Source organism: Capsicum annuum, chromosome 9 (assembly GCF_002878395.1).
Source record: "Capsicum annuum cultivar UCD-10X-F1 chromosome 9, UCD10Xv1.1, whole genome shotgun sequence".
NCBI classification, from domain to species: Eukaryota; Viridiplantae; Streptophyta; class Magnoliopsida; order Solanales; family Solanaceae; genus Capsicum; species Capsicum annuum.
In genome coordinates, this window is record NC_061119.1 from 200,530,927 (window position 1) to 200,555,929 (window position 25,003).

The following is a 25,003-nucleotide window of genomic DNA, read 5'->3' on the forward strand; positions in this document are numbered from 1 at the left end:
TTGTTAGAAAATTATATTATTTTGTTTATTTACTTTTTCTTTTTAAATTGAACACCATCTCAAAACAATATTTTCAAAAGTATTAGGGGAGCATATATTTTAGAATAAAATATCACCTCAAAATAATTTCTCTAGGGGTATTATGAGAATAGAAAAATGATAATTATTATTAGTTATCCACTACTAAAAAAGTTGCAAAAAGCGGCAAAAAAAAAAAAAAAAAGACCTCAAAATAGGTAGAAAATAAGAAACCTCAGGAGGTCGCTTTTCCCCTTAATTTATTTTTTTATTTTATTTTTAAATGAAGAGACTTCATGAAGTCGGTAAATGATAAAAAATTTCAGCAACATAATATTAGGCATTTAAGAGGTCAAAAATAAAAGGCGAAAAAGTTAGCGCCAAAAGACAATTATAAAATCGCCAAAAGACAATTATAAAATATGAAGCGAGTCAATAAAATTTTAAATATTGCGACCTCGTGAGGTCGCTACAATTTTAATAAATTAATATTTATTATTAAAAATAATGGTATGTCACTATATTAAATGTAAAGTCAAAAAATATATTTATTATCTTTTAATATTTATTATTATAATTAAAAGAATAAAACCCCAAAATTAAAACCCAGCTCTCTCAAAATTCTCTTTCAAATCGCTTCTATAAACAGTTAATTGCTGGCAGCAGCACTCTTTGAGGGCTTTCTGTTTTTCTCTTTCTGATATATACGTTGATGTTTTTGCATAAGTGCTTCTAACTTTTATATTAACCTTTTCTTATATTCAGAAAATATTCACAATATTCTCAATCATAATATACCCTGGCCTGGAGTTCCAGAGGAATTGAGTCCTGAAACATATGATCTCATTGACCGATAAGAGAATCCTTGGCTATTCTTATTAATCCCAATATAATTTTACTTAACAGTGAATACTTTGGCCAGTAGCTCGTGTGAATTTTTAAATTTATTTATTCCTAAATGAGTAATAAGTAATCTGTACGTTAGAGAGGCAGTGGAAGTTCTAATTGGTGTTGACTACAAAGACTGGTGTTTTATATTGAAAGATTTCTGATTGGATATGGATGGACTTAACAAAATGTAGGATGAAGTAGTCCAAATGATTTGGTTGAACAACTTGAGGTTGGTAGGTGTGTTTATCTAAAATGTGCAATACCATTGTTCGCATCCCAATAAATGGCAAGATTAGTTGAATTTTCACCATTTATCGATCCAGGTGGTGGAGTTACCACACCCAAGTTGGTTCAGAGAAAGTAGGTGCTCGAGGATTAGTTCAAGTGTTGGCCTAGTTAGTACCTTTATTTTGAGGGTGGGGGTTTGGTGAGTAGGGGAGAAAGAGCTAGGAAATTCCAATTTTCTCTTTCTTATATTAATTTATGTTAGAAATAGCTTCTATACCTCTAAGACGGGTAAGATATGCGAACACTCTATATTTTTTAGACCTATTTCATGGGACTACACTAGGTATGTTGTTGTTGTTATATTTTAAGGGGATGATGAATTAGATTTGTCAATATGAAGCAGAAATAGAGTCACAGACTGATGTGGTTTTGTAAGATAGCTTTATATTGAAAGCTGGTCACAAGTCCTAAGAAGACTTAATCTGTTATTTTAAGTTCAAAATTTAAAAGCTGCACGCAAAAATATTATGAGATTATTTAAAGAAAAAATGTAGTTGAGACCATGGAAAGGAAAGACCAAAAACAGTGGAATAGTTAAAGAAGAAATAAAGCATAACTTTAAATAATGTCACTCCTCCCAAAGTCCATTTCATCATAGAAAGTGATCTATTAGTGATCTGAGAAGAAATAGATAAGAAGTTGTCAAATGATTATAAATACAGTATACCATTAGTAAAAGCACTGCATACATGTTACACTTCTAATGTACATGAAGAGGAAGATAGTGTGTGCACATAAACATAAATATACGTTTACATTTATATAATCTTCTATGATGAATGAAGATGTAATTGGCTAAAAGAATACTAATGTAGAAATAGTTTCTAAGAGCAACCCTGTCAAAATTAAAAAAATATGAAATCTAAATGTAGAATAATACAACAAAAACTATATCTCAACCCAAGCTAGTAACATAAAGAGACACGACGAAAATGATGGTGGCCACTGATGGTGGTTCGGATAATGTAGACAAGAATACTGATGATTTTATAGCTAAATTTAGGAAGCAAGTTAAGCATCAGAGAATTCAGTCCATTCATACATCAGCTAGGCAACCCGCTAAAAAGCTACTCTAATAAAGTGTTCTTGTTCAAAATTGAGGTGATGCTATTAGTTTTATGTAGTTATGGTTAGGGAGGAGTTGCCTTGTTGTGAAGAGTTTCACATCGATCCTTTTAAATGATAGATGACCTCTTTATATTTATATGGCTTGAACAATCGTCGCCTAGTGATTTAGCTTTTTGTGGTTGAGTTAGGCTCAAGTGTCGTATGTTACATGTTATCTTTACTTGCCATTAGAAAAAGTCTTATAGTTAGCTAGTATTCACTTGGGACTATAGATTTGTCTTGTCTATCCTTTTTTACCCTTTTCAGTTTGTAATTCTAAAACTAAGATTTCTGGTGCAAAGGGATTTTAATATTGCAGTTATAGTTAGTCACTTCTGCTTGCACCATTAGTTGATTACTACCATGAGGTTCATTGTTGTTATTGCTATGGCTAATTGCATGTCATGGTAGGAAAAAGAGAACTTTTGATTGGCTAGGTTATGATGGTTAACATGGTATTGTGCTTCTGTTCTTCAAAAATATGTCTGATGTTCAGAGATTAACAAGTAGTACACATATCCCGTTGTATGTTACCACCATTAATTCTTCGTTCATGATCGCCATATCAGTACTCCAAGTTGACATATTGTTGTGACATGTACTTGGCAGCTTCGCATTCCCATTTTATCAAGTTATGAAATGCTGCTAGTATACTAATATATTTTGTTTGTAGAAAAAATAGCTTGGGAGGCTGATATACAGTATGTGGGAATGAAGTCCCAATTCGATGCATTACTTGCTTCGGGGGATTTTCCTTGTCCCACAGTTCACCCTCCTCGACCACCCCAGTCTCTACCTATTTTACATGGAGTATATATTCAATATAGAGGTGTAACTGAGGAGAACGACAGTGATGAAGATGATGAGGATTATTACATGGACAATGCACCGCTGTTTTGTTAAAGTTGAGTGTTGTGTTAGATAATATAAACTCTGTACTTTATGATGGTTTATTTGAATTATTAAGTGCTTTTGAATGCATGAGAGCTGTGAAATAGCCGAATCAATAGTACTATTGTATAAATAACTTGATTGTTATATTTTTTCGTTCAATTTCAGGGTACTTTAAGTTGATTTTCATTTAGTGTTCATTGGATGAGATATTTAGTACTTGTGTTTGTTGTTTGATTGATTGGTGTGAGCACTTGAGCTCAATTTAGTTAATTGGATTGTATATATTATTGAATTGAATTAAAATGGCAGGTATATGTAAAAGCTGTTATTGCATCAATTTTTTTTTGGCAGAAAAGAGACCTCATAAAGTCCCTGTGTTGCATTTTTCTTTTCCAGCAAATAAACAAAAACGACCACACAAGGTCTCTTCTTTGCAATTTCATTTTTTAGACACTCAAATAAGAGACAGCAAGAGGTCCCTTAAGTTCTAAATGAGGTGTATTTTAATTAAAAAGATTAAAAAAATAAAATCAAATAGAGACCTTATGAGGTCTCTTTTAATAAAATAATAATAATTATAAAAAATCATTTAGAGACCTCGTGAGGTCTCTTTTTGGAAAATCCAAAAAATAACCTAGTGACCTCGTGAGGTTGCTTTTAAGTGACCTCATGAGGTTTCTTACAAAAAGTGACCTATGTTTTAGAGACCATCCATTGAGATCGCTTTTGAAGTCTCTTTTTTAGAGAAAGAGACCTCATGAGGTCTCTTTTTTAGGTCTCCTTTTACAGGTTTTTTTAGTAGTGATTGTCATGGTTCATTGTAACTTGAACCCACTTAAATAAAATTCTGGATTCGCCACTGCGTGTGACGCCCTTACGGAGGACAAGTTGATGAAGGCAAAACAAAGTCGACACGCTTGTAGCGCACTAGGCTGACAAGCTTTTGAAGATGTGGTGCACGTGACATTTCAGGAGAATCTCATGTTGGTATATGAGGGGAAAGTGAATCAATTTATAAGGCATAGTTCAATTTTACATGATCATACATGCGCTTTAACTCGATGATGATGTAGTAGAACTGGCAAGCTTGCTGAGCCCGACAAGCTTGTGAAAATAAGGTCTACATGACATCTTAGGCAAATTTGAAATTTGAATGAGAGAGAAAAGTGAAGAGATTTATAGGACATAACTCAAGTTCACATGATATATGATGAGTTTTTGATCTCGATGGTATATATAGCCTAAGGATAAATATGTGAGGCCCTATCGAGCCAAAGCGGGTGACAAGTATTATGTGCTTGAGTCATGACTAATATGATATGATATTAGAATCAGCACCCCACCAATATGATGGTGGCACAAACCTCAACGAGGACACTCATAAGTTGTAAGAAGGGGGTATGCGTGTGACACTCTTGATAGAGGGCGCTGATGAGAGTGGGTCACGCAGGACCGATTTCGAAACAGCGAAGAAAAAGGGGATGTTTTGTTAATCACCAACTAGTTAATCAGACGCGAGCCCCTCCTCGGACGGATTCCTCCTTTTTCTCCTCAGTGTATGAGTTCCCCTCCCAAAGGCTGGCAACACGAGTTGTGCATTGATAGCTCACACGAATTTCATATCAAAATAGGAGAGAAAAATGAATAGTTTTATAAGGCATAGTTCAAGTTCACATAATACATACGCCTTTAGACTCTGATGATGGGTAGCCTAAGAGGCAATAGGTTAAAACAGACAATACATGTCATGAGCTTGGATTATGACTAAACGCAAGTCTTAGAGCTTGGGACTTCATCATTTGTCAAATTTTACCTACTAATACTAATACTAAGCCGACATGTTATCGGCAGCCCATGTTCCAAATTCTTGGTTGTTAACAATTTGATTGACTAATTAATTTTGATTTTCCCACCAACTTAAAGCTGATAATTACTTCATAGGATAAACATATTCTTAATGACTTTAAGTTGATGCCACTAATTTTCTATCAACTTTGAGAAAATTCAATTGGTGGATGTGATCCCACAACTATCAAATTTTGTCTATTTTTATCTCGATCATGCACTAGTGTCCATCTACTAGGCACTAGCCATAGATTTTCTACAACTTTCATAATTGACATTACTAGGCACCTGTCAAATAATAGTCAATAAATGTATATATATGTATATAAGCTGTACATTTTTTTTTTTTATATAAACTAATATATAATTTTATATATATATATTTGGCTAATGTATATGAAGGGGAGTTTTAGAATAACTAGTAAAATTGTTGTAATGTGATCAGGAGGTTACGTGTTCAGTCCTTGGAAACAACCTCTTGCGAAAATGCAAAGTAAGATTGCGTACAATAGACCCCTATGTTGGGCTCTTCACCGGGTCTTCCATAGTGTTTGGAAGCTTTAGCTCATCGAACTTCTTTTTTTGGATTATGAATATCATTATATCTCTAGCCGACTAGTCAAATCTGTAACTTTTCCTTCCAATAAAGATGCTTGAAACTGACATGAAACTTGACATTAGGAGGCTTATCAAAAAGACTAAATGGAATATTAATTAACAACCTTGATTATCATGAGCTTAATCTTGGATTTTCTATGGTCATACTATACCTAGAGTCACTTTAATGTTCCATCATAATTAGATGGTTTTGAACTATTTATTTTTTCTCCGAACTCATGGTCCAAGTTAATTACTACGTTTAGTATTCATTATCAATGATGACTTTATAAGAAAGTTATAACCAACATATTTTAGATTTTTCTATATTATAATATAATGAGAGTTTTCTGACGGAAGGCAGACTGATGAGAACAAGTCAACAAGAAGAACTGGGAGGTGTTTGTGAATTATAGGTTGGTAAGCTTTCGAATACAGGGTAAATACGATACATTAGCCAGGTATATATGATATATTAACCAAATTCCGCAACGCAAAAAAGGAATGAATTGTGTGGCACCCATTCACATGCATAGTACATGCAAATTTTAGATTTGATGATGGTGTAGCCTAAAGGACAAATAATCTGCGAAATTTATTGGGTCAAAGTAGACAGTATACGTGTCATGAGCTTTGACAAATATGATAGAAGAGCCAACTTTCCACACTATGATGGTGGAGGCAGATCATGCATGTGGACGGGTCAACAAGAAGGACTGCCAGACTTCTAGATAAGCAAGCATGCATCCATGATCCGTTGAAGGGTGCATAAGACATCAAAAGCAATTTTCATTGGAAAAGGTGAAATATGCGAGGGGCTATATAAAGTGAGGGTACAAGTTCAAGTGGTTTGGACTCGATGATGATATAGATCAAGAGACAGATCAATGAGGTTCATCGAGTCAAACGAACAATACGTATCGTGAGACTGTGACAATTAATGATTGTATAAAAGTGTTAAACTTTAAAAAAAAAAATGTTTTACATATATAGTATGTAGGATGTGATTTGGGCTCAATGATGACGTAGATCGAGAGACAAATATGTGAGGCTCATTGAGTCAAACGAACAATATATATTCACGTTGTACGTCCTAAACTATTATACTCAATTTTCAGATTGATCCTTGAAAGTACACAGATTTTAGACTTGTACCTTTATTTTTAGCTTTCATTATTTTATGAGAGTTTAATATTATTAGGGAAAAGGCTCAAATATGCCATCGAACTATCAGAAATGACTCATTTATGTCATCCGTTAAAAGTTTGACTCATTTATGCGATCGCTGTTACAAAACAAGTTCATTCATGCTATTACTTGTTAACGGTGATTTTTCAAAAACAGCTTTGCCATGTGTCGTCCTACTAGAGGTCCACATCATTAATTAAAACAAAGAGAAAAGGCTCAAATATGCCATCGATCCATCAGAAATGGCTCATTTATACCATCCGTTAAAAGTTTGGCTTGTTTATGCCATCGTTGTTACAAAACAGGTTCATACATATCAATACTTGTTAATGACGGGTGGTCAAAAATTGTTTTGCCATGTGTCATCTTACTAGAGGCCCACGTCATTAATTAAAATAAATTAATAAGAATTAATTTATTTTCTCTTAAATTTTGTTCATAATAGTCAGTGCCTTGAATCTTTGAGGAAGATCACCTATCATAGCATTGAATGAAAAATTCTTGAGGCATAAACATTAATCGACCAAAATATATGCAGCAGAGAATAATTAACTAGTCATTTTGAGGTTTGTAAGGCTTGGCAAAAGAATATTTAGGCCTCACTTGTTTTTATCATTATTGGAGCTTGGCCTAAAAATATTACAAAATATATTCAGCTGTTTAGTCAACTTAATGTAAAGATCCATTTCGTTGTTACTAAATTATTTATAATAAATTCATGAAAATTCATTCCTCAGTATTAACTTGGGTCCAAAATAGACAATATTTTATTTATTACGTCATCTCGAACTTTTTGGTGAAGATTTTAGCCTTCGGATGTGTCTAGATAGACTCAATCTCGATGAATTTAATTATTCATGAGTGCTAATATAAATACTTTAGTTTGAAAGTTCTTTAGGTATGAATTAAGGTCGTACAATATCCCTAATACAAAGTTAAGTATAAAACTTTCTTTCCGATACAGTTTAGATATGGGTTTTTATTTGGGCCAACTTCAAACGATCATATCTCATAGAATATAAGGATTTAGGGTTCCATTACCTATCAAATCAAAGATCTCTGAGTCCTCTTTCCAACACAATAAACCTCTCCTCAATCTAAATTCGGAGTAGAAAGTTATAACTGTTTTACTGAGCATTGTCCGGATTGAAACGGGATTTCACTGTAGCGAAAATTCTGATTGTATTTAAATCAAATGCAGCCATTTTTGAGGTCTAAAACCTCCAAATTTCATTCCCCAACCTTAAGAGGTGATTTCCCAAAGTTTAAGGTGAAATTCTTTCGTTGAGGTAAGTTTTTTTCATTATTTTCTTCGTCTTTTAATCCTTTAACATCTTATAATCCTTAGAAAGACCTTGAATTAAGGATAGAACTAGTGAGTTTGAATCCCCAAGATATTTGTTTGAAGAGTAATTGTTTAATTACTCTTATTATTGCTTGGTTTTTAGATGGTTGATTATTCCAAGGCATGAAGAAAAGGAAAGATCATCTTTGTTGCAACTTGTTTCTTCCAAAAGCATGGCGTCCAGGTAGGCTAGGTTTAATGACTAGAAGATTGTGTTATTTTATATTTTCATAATTTAGAATAGACGGGAGAAAGCATTCTAGGCCTGTGAGCATGGAGTTGAGGTAGATAAAGACACGAGTCCTTAACTTTAATCCCAAAAACTATATTATTGATTGATTATGTGATATTTATGATCTTATGTGTTATGTGCCCGAAAGGAGATTGTTGTAAATATAGTATATGAACATGATATTCTGTTTAGTTGTTTTAGTGATAAACCTAGTCGAGTTGTAATGGTATTAGGTTGTATGTATTTTGCAATAATATGAGGAGGAGAATTATGCTAAGATCGAATATTGATGAACATAGTAATATCTAAGGGATAGATGACTTGAATTAGTATGATGATTGTATTATGTGGAAAGCAGTAGAGGATAATGATACGCATGAATGTGCTAGTTAGAGTGGTGATGTTAGAACCCAAGTTGCGGTATTTAAGAAGATTATGATATTTTTAATAATTAATAACTAATTAAGGCTCCGATAGTGACTTGTATGCATAAGAATTAAATTGTGATTTATTTTATAATATTCTTACTTTGATATTGATAAAAATACTATATCTATTGGATGCCCATGAGATGCTAAATTGGTGATAATATTGGTTTATTGAATTGTGCCTATGAGTGGCTTCTTTGATAATGATAACTCCTTAAAGTAATGCTATGAATATTTGTTGATTGGTATTCGAACATGCTTGAAATTGTTGATGCTTGGATTGTTGATGCGTGTATAAATGATTGTTGAAAATTTACTTGATGGAATTGTCTTATAACATTAAGTGTACTTGTAAACTTGGTAGATTGTTGTATGTTGTGAAGTTGTGTAAATTTGATATTGGTAATACTTGTTTATGTTAGATCGGGTACCACGTCGGTACGGATATGTATATGCTGGATCGGGTACCACGCGAGTACGGATATGTATGTGTTGGATCAGGTACTACGCCGGTACGGATATGTATATGTTGGATCGGGTACCACGCTGGTACGAAAATATATATGTTGGATTGGGTACCACACAAGTACGGATATCACTACTAAAAAATGGCCAAAAAGCGACGGGCTGTGTCACTTTAAAAAGCGATGAGAAAAACGACGTTGGCCATCGCTTTTTTAATTTAATTTTTATTTTTATTTATTTTTATTAATTTATAATTTTTTTAATAAAAGCGACGGACAGCGTCGTAATTTATTAAAAAATAATAATAATAATAATAATTTTTTAAAAAGTGACGCAGTCCGTCGATTTTTGAATTTAATTTTTATTAAAAGCAACGGACAACGTCTCTATAATTTTTAATATTAATTCTAGAAAAACGACGCTATCCATCGTAATTCGTAATTATTTAAGTTTTTCTTTATTTTTTCCAAAAAGCGACGGCCAACGTCACTTTTGTTAAAATTAAATAAAACTTAATTTTTGGAAAAGCGACATTGACCGTCGATTTTTGATATTTTTTATTTAATAATAAATAATAGTTTTAATATTTTAAAAAATTAAATTAAATATATAAATTTTTAAAAAGAGACAGCCAACGTCGAAATTGGCCGTCGAAATTAAGTCAACTTTTTAGTCCACCATATTAGGAAAAAAGACCCATTCTTTTTTTTTTCTCTCTCTCTTCCTTTCTTTCTCTCGCGCCGCTTCTCTCTCTCTTCCTTCCTTTCTTTCTCTCTCTTCCATCGCTATCAGTGACACTTCGAGGTCGTCATCAATGAGGTTGCTATCAGTGATATTCACACTTTGAAGTAACTTTTCATTGGTTGCTAACATTTTTTCTATTATGGAGAATTTTAAATTTCTAAACTTGTGGTAGAATTATCAGGTGTTTTTGTTGATTTTTCTGCTTGATTTACATCAAATTTGATTTTTTTGTGAGTTAAATGGTAAAAATATGCGTAAAGTATCTCCAAATTTTTTGAGTTTTATAGCTGAATTAAAAGGTGTTTTTGTTGATTTTGTTCGCTTGTTTTACTTTGAATTTGATTTTTTTGTGAGTTAAATGGTAAAAATATGAAAGTATTTATTTTTTTTGAGTTTTATAGCTGAATTAACAGGTGTTTTTGTTGATTTTTTGCTTGATTTACTTCGAGTTTGATTTTTTTTGTGAGTTAAATGGTTAAAAATATGCTTAAAGTATCTCTTTTTTTTAGTTTTGTAGGTGAATTATCAGGTGTGTGAATTGTTATTGTGTATAATTTAGTGCTGAAAAAAGGTATTAGGCCGAGGTCGACTTTTGAAATCGATTTTGTGTCAACATGATGAAGGACTTGTACTTGTTAAGTTGTATTTCAAGAGAGGAGATTTCACGTATAATATACAACATGACTCAAAAGAAGTTCACTTAATTCGCCATGATTTCGAATTACAACTTCTGTTATGGAGAATTTTAAATTAGCACAACTTAATCTAAAGAGTATTCACATGGCTTCTTGGCCTGAATAGTAGTTCTGATAAATAGATATGTTTTGTGATTGCATTTTGTTATTAAAAATTAACACACTATTATTGACACCACACAAATTTCTCCTATGCCATGATGACACAAGATTTATATAATAATATGAAAACTGACTACCAAGGTACAATTGCTACGTGAATGATTCAAGAATGTAGGAAAATAGTTTACAGGTTCAAAACCCAAAGGGAAGGATTGGGCTTTAACCTCCATCCAGTAGGTATAGGAGGCCTATGAAGTGGGACTGTAGCCTAGTGTTAGGGGCCTTAGTTTTCCTAAGAGAGAACATTTGGGCATCCCTAAACCTGAAATGATTTGGGGAAAATAAGTGATATGGACGGGATACCTCAGGTAGTAGGGGCACATGTTTTCTTACAGAGTAAAAGTACAAATCTTGAAAGTATCTAATACAATACCAGTACATTTTATTAAAGAAATCTTTTGATATATGAGGAAATGAACTCAATAGAGCAAAACTGATATAGGGGATTAGTTTGGGTTTGACATGTGATTGATTAGTTTGCATTGCATTTGATGAGATTCTATGATTTGATATGATTATGTTCTTTGCTAGTTTCATGCTTAACAAACAAAAATTAGTTAATCTTTCCATAAAATTTGTCATGTGATGACTTATTCTTTGAGCCCATTCTGAAACTTTCTGGTTAAATAAAGTTTGAAACTTTTGCTTTCTTGGGGATTCCCTTTTCATTCTTTTAGCATTATATGAAATTCTGTATCTTAGTATGCTTTTCTTCTTTGTTAATTTCAAGTTTCACGGCAATAATATTTATTACTCTCTCTATTCCATATTAAGTGACTTATTGAGGTATGACACACCCCTAAGAAAAATATTTAGGGATGAGATTACATTCTACCCTCTTCAGACCCCATCACATCTTGTGAGATTACGCTGTGTCTGTTGTTGGTGGTATTGTTTCTATTGATCTTGCTAGATTATGTTGAAAAATGGTTTAAGATTTGTCTTTTTGGATTAATATTTCCATTATGAATAGGTTGGATTGCTATTTCTTCGAAAAAAGGTTGGTTGCTATTTTTCGACGATCGTTTGCCTCTTTCTCTTCAAATTAGGCCAAACAAAGGTAGGTTTATTCTCTCTATTTTCATATAGTGAAGTCTTTATATGTAATGTAATGGTGAAATTATTTGTTGTAGAAGGCTTATAAAGCCATAGGTTGTATGATGACTATATGGTGTGAGAGGGACATTCGACGCCTCTACTTATTAGCTTTATTAAATTTATTGAATTATTTGACTTATATTGCAATTGAGAATGTGAACTAGTGACTTGAAATGTGAAGTTAATGACTTGTGACTTGAAAATGCTTAAGTGTTTCTACTTGAAATGTGAAGTTAATAAGTTGAAAATTCTTAAGTGTAATTACTTTAAATTGTGACTTAAAAATGGTTAAGTGTAGCTACTTGAAATGTGAAAATGAGTTGAAAATGCTTAAGTGTAGTTACTTGAAATTGTGAACTTGTGACTTGAAAATGCTTAAGTGTAGCTACTTGAAATGTGAAGTTCATGACTTGAAAATGCTCAGGTGTAGTTAATTGAAATTGTGACTTTGTGATTTGAAAATGTATAAGTTTATTTAGTTGAAATTGTGACTTAAAAATGGTTAAGTGTAGCTACTTGAAATGTGAAGTTAATGAGTTGAAAATGCTTAAGTGTAATTACTTTAAATTGTGACCTTGTGACTTGACAATGGTTAAGTGTAGCTACTTGAAATGTGAAGTTAATGACTTGAAAATGCTCAAGTCTAGTTACTAGAAATTGTGAACTTGTGACTTGAAAATGCTTAAGTGTAGCTACTTGAAATGTGAAGTTAATGACTTGAAAGTGCTCAAGTGTAGTTATTTGAAATTGTGACCTTGTGATTTGAAAATGCATAAGTTTAGTTACTTGAAATTGTGACATACAAATGGTTAAGTGTAGCTACTTGAAATGTGAAGTTAATGAGTTGAAAATGCTTAAGTGTAGTTACTTGAAATTGTGACCTTGTGACTTGAAAATGCTTAAGTGTAGCTACTTGAAAGAGAGTTTGTAATTTGCCTAAAGTTACAGATAGTCCACCTTCTAGACTTCCTGGATATGGCGTTGAATATAATTGGATCAAACAAAACATATTTTAGGAGTTGTTGTATTGGGGGAACAATAAACTAAGACATAATCTTGATCCTATGCACATTGAAAAAAATTATTTTGATAATTTATTCAACACGGTCATGGATGTTAAGGGCAAGACAAAAGATAATTCAAAAGCTAGAATGGATATAAAGGAGTATTGCAAGAGAAAGGAATTATGGTTGAACGAAAAAGAAAATGGTAAATTGTTTAAGCCCTAGGCCAGTTTTTCGTTCACTTTAGATGAGAAACGGGAAATATGTGAATGGGTTAAGAATTTGAGGATGCCTGAGAGCTATGCTTCGAATTTAGGAAAACGAGCAGATATGGAAGAAGGAAAGTTGATTGGTATGAAAAGCCATGATTGTTACGTTTTTATGGAAACCTTGTTTCCTATCGCATTTAACCACCTTCCTGAGAGGATATGGAAACCAATCACACAGATAAGTTTGTTCTTCAAAGATTTGTGTTTGGAAAAGTTGTTAGAGAGTAGCTTGGACAGAATGTAGCAGAATATTCCTGTCATCACTAATAAGTTGGAGAAGATCTTTCCATATGGCTTTGTTGATGTGATGGAGCATCTTCCAATTCACCTCGCAGAAGAGGCACGTCTTAGAGGCCCAGTTCAAATAAGGTGGATATATCCAGGAGAGAGGTAAATTTTTTTAAACTAATGTCATCATTTTCTTAAAAAAATTACTTTTATCTACCTAAGATAAAATTATGCAAGAAAATTGGCTAGTTCAAACAAACTATCAGGCAAAGGGGAAAGATTAAAGGTTCGATTTGTAAAGCTTATCTTGCAAAAGAAACTGCTTATTTTTGTTCGTACTACTTTGGGATGAAGTGTCATGTAAGAGAAATAGGTCCAATCGTAATGATGAAGGTGATGGTGATCCTATGTTTCCACCTATATCAATTTTTAACAATTCGGGTAAAGGATCTAAAGTTATTGTACGTGAGCCCTCACTGGTATGGAAAGAAAATCTATTGTGACACATGTTTTGCTCAATTGTTCAGAGATTCAACCATATCTTGAGTAAGTGTTAATGATGTTATCGAATTATATTAATTTTTTAAGGACACTTCACTAATAAAAAAATCTTAATGATGTACACTTGACAATTTAGTCATTAGAAAATGAGGTAATGATGCCATTTATACGAGGTTTTCCGATTGGTTACAAGAATATGTAAGTATGAAATATCATATATACAGTTACTAAAATTATATATAGTTCATTTAATAAAATTTATATTTTGATTTAACGATATGTAGGCTTTGGATGAACATAGTACCGTCGAACATTTGCCATTGGTGAGAGATATCATATTTGGTCCTGCAACTCAAATTCGGACAATGAATAAATATTGTGTGAACGGCTTCAAGTTTCAAACAGACAAAGTTTCTAAGTATAAGAAAACTAATAACAGTGGCATGTGTATTGAAGGTGATATCGACGGTAATGGTCAAATCATTGAATATTTTGGTGTCATCCAAGAGATATTAGAAGTCAAGCACCCCGGTTGGCCAAAAAAGAAGATAATTCTATTTCGGTGCAAGTGGTTTGATCCATCACATAGAGGTACCAGGGTGAATCAACAGCATAATATATTTGAAGTTAAGCACACGAGGCAATATAATCGCTATGATCCCTTTATCATTGCACAAAATGCCAGGCAGATATATTATGCTACATATCCATTGTGCAGAGATAAAGCCAATTGATGGGTGGTTATAAAGACTAAGCTTGTGGGGAGAATTGAGATTAAGAATGTGTCAGATGTGGACTACCATAACGAAGTCGCAGTTATTGATCAAATAGGGGATGATGAGTTGCAAAACAATCTTGAACATCCTCAACGCATATTAGAAGTTTCTGATGATGAGATCATTGACATCGCAAATACTGCGGAAGAAATAGATGAGGGAAATGAATCATTCTAGGAGGATGAATGGGACCATGAAAATGAAACAACGGATGAGAAAAAATGGGAGAGTGATGAAAATGAAACAAGCGATGAGGAAGATTGAGAGAATATAGATTAGCTTTTGTTAGTTTTTTTTACTACGACTACTTATTTGTTAATACTTATTATTTTTTTTGTATTCTAATGATGTAACTAAGAACGAGGTTCTTTCTAATTTGATTGTTGTTTAAGTTTATATTATTAATTATTGTGTTTTGATAATAATTATTCGTGATAAAAATGTTTGTTATTTAATGGTCAGACTTGGAAATCAAGACTGAAATATCATAGTCTAGTGGTTGTAAAAGAGCATATACTTGATTTACACTGTCAAGAAAAACTTGTGCTATTTGAAGATATTTGTGTTAATACTATCAAAAAAGCTTGACGGTTAATTTGGTGCTTATTAAAGAAAATATAAGGTTGACTTCATGTGTGTATATATATGTATGTGGTTTAAATATGCACACAGGTGCATTTTAGATTTGGAAGCTTTGGGCTCATTACCATTACATTCCACTGGTTTCAGAGTCATGTTTCAGTAGTAGTTAGGGTTCAACAAGGGACTTCAGTAAGGGCTCTTCATTACATTCTGGAGCTAAGTAATTAGAGTCTTTGGTATCATACTCCACTGGTTTTACCTCGATTTGAGTAGTCATCACCATTGTACCTTCTGTATCTGAGAAAGGTAGTGATCTTTTTACAAAGACTGGTGCCAGATTTTCTCAGTACTGACAGTAGATCGATGGGTTTGAATTAGATAATGTGCAACTGGCTTATAACCCAGTCCTGCAATCTGGTCAAGAGTTAGGGAATAAAAAAGAAAGGACAAAAGGAAATGATATGATTAAGAGATTGAAAGAACAAACAAATGTATGGAAGAATAAAATTCTTTAAAAAATTATTACCTTCCTATAAAGAACACCAGTAGAAGCCCAACCTTTTGCTTGTCGGCACAAGCTGCAGTTGCAAATTCCTCGGCAAATAGGGCAAATTTAGTTTGGGTTCTTGTTAGCTTCAAGTACATGTTCTCCCATTTCTGTGAAATATGATCTTGAATTCTGTTTGGAACAATTGCATCTTTCCATTTGTATGCTAAATTTTTCTAATTTAAGCATCTCACTTATTCCTGGTAATTATCATTTCAGTAACACCATTTTTCACATATGTATTCCAGGATCATTTGATTGTTCATCTTTGCAGGGGGTGCTTACTCTGGAAGATGCACTATCCATAGGGTTACCAATTCAAAAAAAGATAGAAGTTCTTCACACTTCTCTTGAAGGGATAGCTAACAATTCGCTGCTGGAATTGGTTCTATCTTTTCTTCCAGAAAAAACACGGAGGTGTAGTTCAGATATTGTATTATAAATGAATCATAAGGCAACTATCTGAAACACTATAATATTATGATTTAAGGTTGAACCTTTCCTGTGCTTATAAATTTGTTTCTTGCTAGCTGCTTGTGACCTATGCGTTACCACTATCATAAAGCCTTGATGGGTTATCCACGTAATCATTGACTAGATAGATGCAGACCAATGACTTTTCAGGAACTTTGGTAATTCAAATTTTTATTGCTCTGAAATTTGAAATGTAGTTTTATTGAGGATAATGAGAGTTCAAGCATTTATAGAGTATGTCTTTTATGCCCCTATCTAAGGTAGTTTTTATTTCTTAAACTCTATCTATGGTTTTCTGTTTATATATATCTATGTTTTGTGTTTGTCACCTATGTCAATATTGACCACATATGTCCTGTCACCTATGTGCTCCACATATTGTAAGCTGAGTTGTTTCTTAAAATAACTCAACCATAGCTTACACCTACACCTTCAGTAAATGTATTTTCACTTTGCTGTCTTCTTTTTTTGCTAGTTGGGGTTGTAGATTGTCTTCTTTTTTTGTTGTTTGCATGAACTTTGTAACATGGAGGAGTAAATAGATCAATAACCTCAAATTCACTTGACAATCCTAAAAAAGAGAATCATTCACTTGTCTGCTACTTCAAAAAATTAGAATTTTTTGTTTCTGCAATAGTCTTATAAGCAGCAGGTAGTTTAATGTAATCTTGCCATACAGATGGAATTCAGGGGTAGCGGCGATCATCTTGGTCCTGATAAGAATTCAAAGTCAGCTGGTAAAAAGAAATCTAGGACGCCAATAAATCATAATGATATTCCTGGTTGACTTTCTTCACAGCCACAGATGCACACCTTTTCATCAGGGAGGTCTTATGTCCCATTTGGCACTGGTAATCCTGTAGATTATCCTGATCCCAGAAAGCAGCGACAGGTGTGTACTTCTTATGCTCCACATAATTTCAATCCTCCTACAGATATAGGGACTTTGAGATTATCATCCAGTACTCCATCCCCTCGCGATTCATCCCTCCACCTCTCAGGATTGGGATTGAGATAGTTCTAACTCCAATGTGCAGACATCTACTCCCCCATTGGATAAACCTTGGGTACTGTCAAGAGTAGCCTCTGCATCTGGATCTGCACCACCACCTCCACCTGTAGCAGATAATATTGATACACATTTGGTTGGTCTAGTTCTTGGAGATAAGGACAGGCTTGGCAGAGTCTTCATCGAGTCTGATAGATCTACGTAAGTTTATTTTTTAATTCATAAGTTTATTTTTTCAATAGTAAAATATTCATGCTTACATATTTATTTTGTTCTTTATAGGTGGCATCCCGCATCAAAAGAAGTTAATAAGGCAGTAAGCGAGCGCATTAGGAGACTTTTTTCACAACTTTGGCACAGTTGGTCGGAGATTCCATAAGACCATAGACAAGCAATGTTTGAAGAGTTCAAGGTATACTAGATTTAATTATTATTTAGTTAACTTTAATAGTAATATATATTTGTATATGGGTACATATATATATATATATATATATATATATATATATATATATATAGATCATATAACACTACTCAATTGATTTTCAGACAATGTGTACTTGGTTGAAAAAGCACAATAGAGCTATATCCACTATTTTTTAGAGGAATACTGGTGCAAAGCTACGAAACTGGCTTGAACGTGTTAGGCGTACAGGCAATGTTGCACAATGGGTTCTCAAAAAGGTACATGATGATTTGTGTATTTATTGGGAATCTACTTAATATAAGGCACTCAGTGAGCAAAATAAGAAAGGTAGAGCCAGTTTAAAAGGTGGCTCATTGCATACCGGAGGGGCAAAGAGTGTCAGCATCATAGTTTGAGAAATCGTAAGTAGTTACCTTAGGTTTTAATTTATGTGTTTATATAAAGTTCATTAAATATTACTTGATTACGTTTATTTACTTTGTGTTTGCAGGAGAAAAAATTGGGTCGCGAACCAACTCAACTTGAAACCTTCAGACGAACACATCTTCTGAAAAAGACGAATGAGTCGGGCCTAGATGTATGGGTTGAACCCAGGGCTGAAAATGCCAATGTAAAACTTATATTTATATTTTACTCTGTTATACTATCTCTCCCTTATAATTTCTTATATTGTATCGCGTCTAAATTCAAGTTCTTTAGATATTTGACGAACCTTAACAATTGAAGCCAACAGTCTAAGTTGGTTGAAAAAAATAGTGATGTTGTCTCATATATAGTCTAGTAACTGTGTATAGCCAAAAAAAACAGTGATTTTTTACTTTGTTGTGTATATATAGTAGATGGCGAACCCTTAATGAAAATTCTAACCGTGTTGGATCCTTCAAAAATATACTAACAATGAATAAATTAAGTTACTTATCGAGTCCAAATGATCTATAATTTTCAGCTTATTTCATTCTATCTTATTTTTTGTATTTAATATGTAAGCAAAAATATTAAAATTTATGTTATATTCCACCTTACTTAGTAATAATAAAAATGACTAATGTGTCTTTTTAATATACAGAATGAATATATACGCTACTTGTCTAAGTTTGGTTCAACATAGCCACACATGAGGAAGCAAATAAAATTTGAAAGGAAAAAGTGGCGGGAGGAAAAAAGAAGAGAAAAACCTATGGGTTTGGTTTTTGAAATAATTTACGACGTCTTCGTGCTGGATGGGCTAGTATTAATTCCTCACGCCAGGCTGAGGCGATTGATGGTCTTCAGCTTGCTGCTATGTCGCAACAGATTACTGATCTTTCACGTTCTTTCGCACAGTCCGCTGCTCAAAATGAAGTCATGAGCAAGACTATCGAGGAACTCAAGAAACAAGTGGTTAGCATGAGTCGTCGTCATCACTGTTCTCCATCTCCCGATTCAAGTAGCAAAGAAGAAACAGAAAGTGATGAGTTTGTTGACACCACTAACAACACTACTCCTTAGTGTTAGTTGGATTTGCTCCTAGACTTTTTTTAGACATTAATTCTTGAACTTAACTTTTAACCTTTGAATTAAGAAGCTTAAAGACTCAGTTTTGGATGTTTTTGAATTACTTGTTAAGTGTTTTTGAATATTGGATAAGTGTTTTGGATGTCGTTGAAGCGTTGATGATTTGAATTACTTACATGTTTTGATGTAGTTCATTGTATGATTAGTAATCTGTGTTGTATGATGTATATATCAAATTGTATTTATTTGATAGGTGGGATACAGAAAAAGCAAATTTGTACAGTCCAAAAAAATATAGATAAGTGACAGACAGGATCTCTTTCGTCCGTCGCTTTTTTTAAATACATTTTCAGAAATGCGACGCTTTGCATCGCTTTTTTATTCATTATGAAGAACAAAAAGCGACGACCAACGTCGCTTTTTTAATAATTTTGAAAAACAAAAAGTGATGACCAACGTCAATTTTTCTAAAAAAATATTTTATTTTTCTCAAATTACGACGGATAGCGTTAATTTTTCTGGAAAAAAAATTATATTTTTCAATAAAATGACGGCGTCCATCGTTTTTTGTTCATCATGTTCTTCACCTGAAGAACAAAAATCGATGGATAGCGTCGCTTTTTGTAAAAATAACTAAATTTTTTTTTCAAAAACCGACGTTGTCCGTCGTAATAAAAGCAACGTAGGCCGTCGTTTTCAAAAAACAACCCTCCTTTTTGAGACGTAAAAAAAAGCGATGTTTTGTCGTCGTTTTTGTCCGAAAAAGCGACGCTGGCCATCGCTTTTTGGCATTTTTTAGTAGTGTATGTATATGTTAGATCGGGTACCATGCCGGTATAGATATGTATATGTTGGATTGGGTACCACGTCGGTACAGATATGTATATGTTGGATCGGGTACCCGCGGGTACGGTACATGGACATAGATTGTTCGCTGCAGGTCATGACTATTTGGGCAAAAATAAGTCCCATAGCATGTGTGTACATATTTGTGTTGAGTATGTGGATGTTTACAGGATGGTTGATATGTTTGATGGTTGTGTGGCTTATTTGTGAGCGTTGTTTAATCTGTTATTGTTGTATTATTGATTCATTGGGTATTTAATTGTGTGATATGTATTTGAAAAAGTGAAACTTTGTACTTACTTATATGTTGGTTGATGTGCTTCATTTATACGTGTTTTAATGGTAGCTTATCAGAATGGCTAGTTATCATTCTTTAATATTATAATAGAGCATTTGGTTGTTAGCCGAGAATTTAGTGTGGGTTGTCTATAATTACGAGTTTGTTCCTGTGAATATGAGTAATGAAAAAGATAAGGTGAATAAAGAGGAATAGTGTTGTATTAGCGTTGGATTGTGTTTGATGGTGTGAATTAACGAGGCTAGAGTATGTTAGTAGCGAATAAAATATTGCTGGAGTTGTAAGAGTAGTGAGATGTTGTAACTTATATAGGTAAAGTAATAGTATTATTACTACTTTAGTTGAATTATATTTCATTCAGGATGTCATGATTTATTTTTCTTAATTTTATTTTATGATTATATGGATTAACACGGTCAGCCGATGATGCCTATCAGTACGTGTGGTTGTACTGACCCTACTCTTATACATTCCTTTTTGGAGTGTAGACTGAATGCAGATTAGTAGCAGTTACTAGATGGATTACGATATTCAACACTAACTTCTGCACTTTCTTCCTGGCAGATGTTAGAGTCTTTGTATTATTTATTTTATTGTCAGTCTATGTTGTAGTAGATAGCTCTTGTACATGTCTGGCCAAGTCTTGGGACAGTGAAGGACATTTGTAAGAAGTTTTTGAAAAAAGTTTATTTATTAGTATTTAATTTATTTTATTATATTTAATTCGGTATTTTATTAAAAACAAAAGTCTTCTACATATTTTTAGTTGGTTAGTAAGGGTTCTCCTAGCTACTTAGAATAGCGTAGGTGTCTGCACGGTCCGTTAGTCTGGGTCATGACACTTAATTGGGACAATCACATAATTTTAATTAGTGATGTGGACCTTTAGTAAGACGACACATGGCAAAACTGTTTTTTGAAAAACCACATGTTTCCAACATAATTTAAATTTATGGAAAATAAATTTTAACCACAAACAAAAATATGAAGAAACAAGAATTTTTTATTGATAAATGATTGTGGTTACAAATTTGTTCCTCCCTTGATTCTTATCTCTTGATTTTCTCCGTAATTCGAGGGCGTTAGTGGCTTATTCTCGAACATAGGATGATCTCTTTATGAATATCCCATAATTTTGTGGGATATTGAAGATCCTGATCTTTTTACGAATACCCATCAGCTTATGGGATATTCAAGATGCCTGTTTCAGAGAACATGTTACCCTTTAAATAGGCGAGATTTAGGGTAAAATAGCCTTTTAGAACTCTAACAGAATTTGAATTCTTATTGAAGAGTTCACAAATTTTAGATGTCTACAAATGCCCCTACTTCAAGGCTTGTCGAAGTGTAGATTTGATGACGAGTCTTGAAGTACCAACAGAGCTTCCATCTTTATGCGGTGGCTACAGATTTACAGATTTGATTTATGACAGAAGAGATGAAGGACAGATTTGGTCTCACTGGGTGTGCCAATTTATTTCCAACATAATTTAAATTTATGGAAAATAAATTTTAACCACAAACAAAAATATGAAGAAACATGAATTTTTTATTGATAAATAATTGTGGTTACAAATCTGTTCCGCCCTTGATTCTTCTCTCTTGATTTTCTCCGTAATTCGAGAGTGCTAGTGGCTTATTCTCGAACATAGGATGATCTCTTTATGAATATCTCATGATTTTGTGGGATATTGAAGATCCCAATCTTTTTACGAATACCCATCAGCTTATGAGATATTCAAGATGCCTCTTTAAGGGAATATTTGCCTCTCTATATAGGCATAATTCAGGTTTAAGGTAAATTAGACTCTAAGAACTCTAACAGAATTTGAATTCTTTTTGTAGAGTCCCACAAATTTTAGATGTTTACACCACCGTTAACAAGTAAAGGAATAGATGAACCTGTTTTGTAACGACAATGGCATAAACGAGATAAACTTTTAACGGACGGCATAAATGAGCCATTTCTGATAGTTCGATGGCATATTTGAGCCTTTTCCGTTATTTTAATTAATGATGTGGACCTCTAGTAAGATGACACGTGGCAAAACTGTTTTTGAAAAATCACTGTTAATAAGTCATGACATGGATGAACCTGTATTGTAACGACGATGACATAAACGAGCCAAATTTTTAACGGATGACATAAATGAGTCATTTCTAATAGTTCGATGGCATATTTAGGCCTTTTCTCATATTATTATTATTCGATACGCTTGACTTCTATTTTAGTTTTGATAATACTTAAATTACTAAAGAAAAGGGTTCACCTATTAGGTAGCAGTTCTTTAGGCAGTAGTAGTTTGATAACTTTAATTTTTAAAATAATAAAATGTCATCAGTAGCTATTATATAATATGTAGATCTTCATGTTATTTTGTTTAGTAATTTTCAGGAATATATTGGACATTATCGTTAGAGTAGATACATTATTATATGATTATATGTTTTAGTTGTTGCTAATATGTCAGCATCATATTTAAATCATTTCGCAATGCAGATAGAAGAGGAAGTAGGGAACTCAATCAAATAATCAATTAAGGAGAATGTGACAAATAGTAAACTTAGGGGCCGTTTGTTTTAAGGTACAAAAACAAACAATCTCGGGATAAAATTTTTTATGCATGTTTGGTTTGTAATATTCGAGATAACTTATTTCGGGACTAATAAATAGTATCGGAATAAGTTATCCACCCAATTGGTGGGATAACAATCCCATAATTATTTATCCTTGGGATAAAAATTAGAAAAGGACACAATTACCCTCCAAATTCTTTTTAGATTATCACTTTATGTGTATATATATATATATATTACTTTATTTCTTTTTAATAAAATATAAGGTATTTTTATAAAATTATGGACAAATTATTAAAGTATGTTGACATTCTCTTTCTAACTTACTACGTGCTTAATTATTAAATAAAAAAATATTTTTATATTTAGATAAAAATATTTGAAAATTTAATTTTTTTAAAAATATAATTTGACTCTCCAAATATTAATGATACTAAATAATGAAAAATGAGAGTAATTCTTTTTCACATTTTTTTATGATGAATTTTTTTGATAAAAAATGAGATTATCAATATTTTATGGAATTTAGAACAAAACAAGTAATTTAACATGAAATATTAGAGATTCATACACATTTAAGAAATATTTTATTTATGAATATATTATACGTTAAATTTATTTGAATAATTGTTATGTTATTTATATATTTTAATTTTTCTAAAAAATAATAAAAATGTCGACTCCATTGTTGAATTACATATTTTAAATTAAATACTTTTTTAATTACTTAAAATTTGATATTTTATATATCAATTAAAATAAATTTTAATATTCTATATTATATGAATGATATGTATTTAAATTAAGTGACATAAACACCAAATCATCTTTTACTTTAATAAATTTAAGTTGAAAGTTTTTATTTCAAACTAAATAAGATGTAGTAAGATTTTTTCTAAACACACATGGCATAATCATGGGAAGACACACGCAAAAAAATTAAAGCTAAATAAGATGAAAGTTTTATTTTAAAATACACACGATATAATTATGGAAATGCACACACACACAAAAATTAAGCTAAATAAGATGAAAGTTTTATTTTTAAGAATAAATATTTAAAGCTTGAAAAGATGGAGGGCATTTTGGTAATCAATTAATTTATTCCTAGAAATTATATAATGAATATTACTTTGAATACAACAAACCAAACACTCAATAAAAACTAATCCCAGCATAACTAATTCCAGTATAACTTATCTCATCACAACTTATACCAGCATAACTAATCCCGGTATAACTTATTTTCAAACCAAATGACCTCTTAGGGGTGGTTTGGTTTGAAGACAATTATGTTGAAATTATTCATTATTTTGAAATTATTTTTTATTGATCATTGAGTTTATTGTATTAAAAATAATATGTGTTTGCATAGTTTTTAAGAAGTTGTTTGTTTACAAAATACACTCCACCTTATTAAGTAGAAAAGGGATTTAGGGAATCTCAAGATTATTTTTTTTTCATTTTCAGTGTTTTATCCTGGAATAACTAATTCTGATATTATGATTTCACTCTTTGACAGGGATAAATTATTACGATACTAATTATTAATTCAGATATAACTTATCTTGAAACTAATACTCCTACCAAATAAGGAATAAGACGGTATTAAATTTTTATCCCAAAATTATTTTTTAGTTTATCATACCAAACGAGCTCTTGAGGAATTAATGGAGAGATACATGAGAAGTTACCTGTGCTCACCTGCTAAACCTGTTTGCACATGGAGGGGTCTTAAATTAATTATATTAAGCAGTTTTCTGAATATTTAAACTGGAAAATGACATTAAACTAAGTACCAAAACATTCATTGCTAAACCTGCCACGCTGAAACTTTTCTATATCTATATATTTCTTTTTTGTTTTGGTAAAATGGTTTCAAATTTAAATTATACTATTTGAAATTGAACAACTTTGCCTTTTGTTAATGTTTTGGTCTAATTATAATGTTTAAATCATAATCAAAAGGTAAGA

General features: G+C 32.3%; 1 long non-coding RNA gene across 1 annotated transcript; it reads left to right on the forward strand.

The window, feature by feature from the left end:
• Positions 1-7,981: 7,981 nt before the first annotated feature.
• Positions 7,982-12,085, forward strand: LOC124887215. Its single transcript, XR_007044529.1, has 3 exons — positions 7,982-8,117; positions 8,277-8,357; positions 11,873-12,085. It is a non-coding gene; the product is annotated as an uncharacterized LOC124887215 (long non-coding RNA).
• Positions 12,086-25,003: the final 12,918 nt, after the last annotated feature.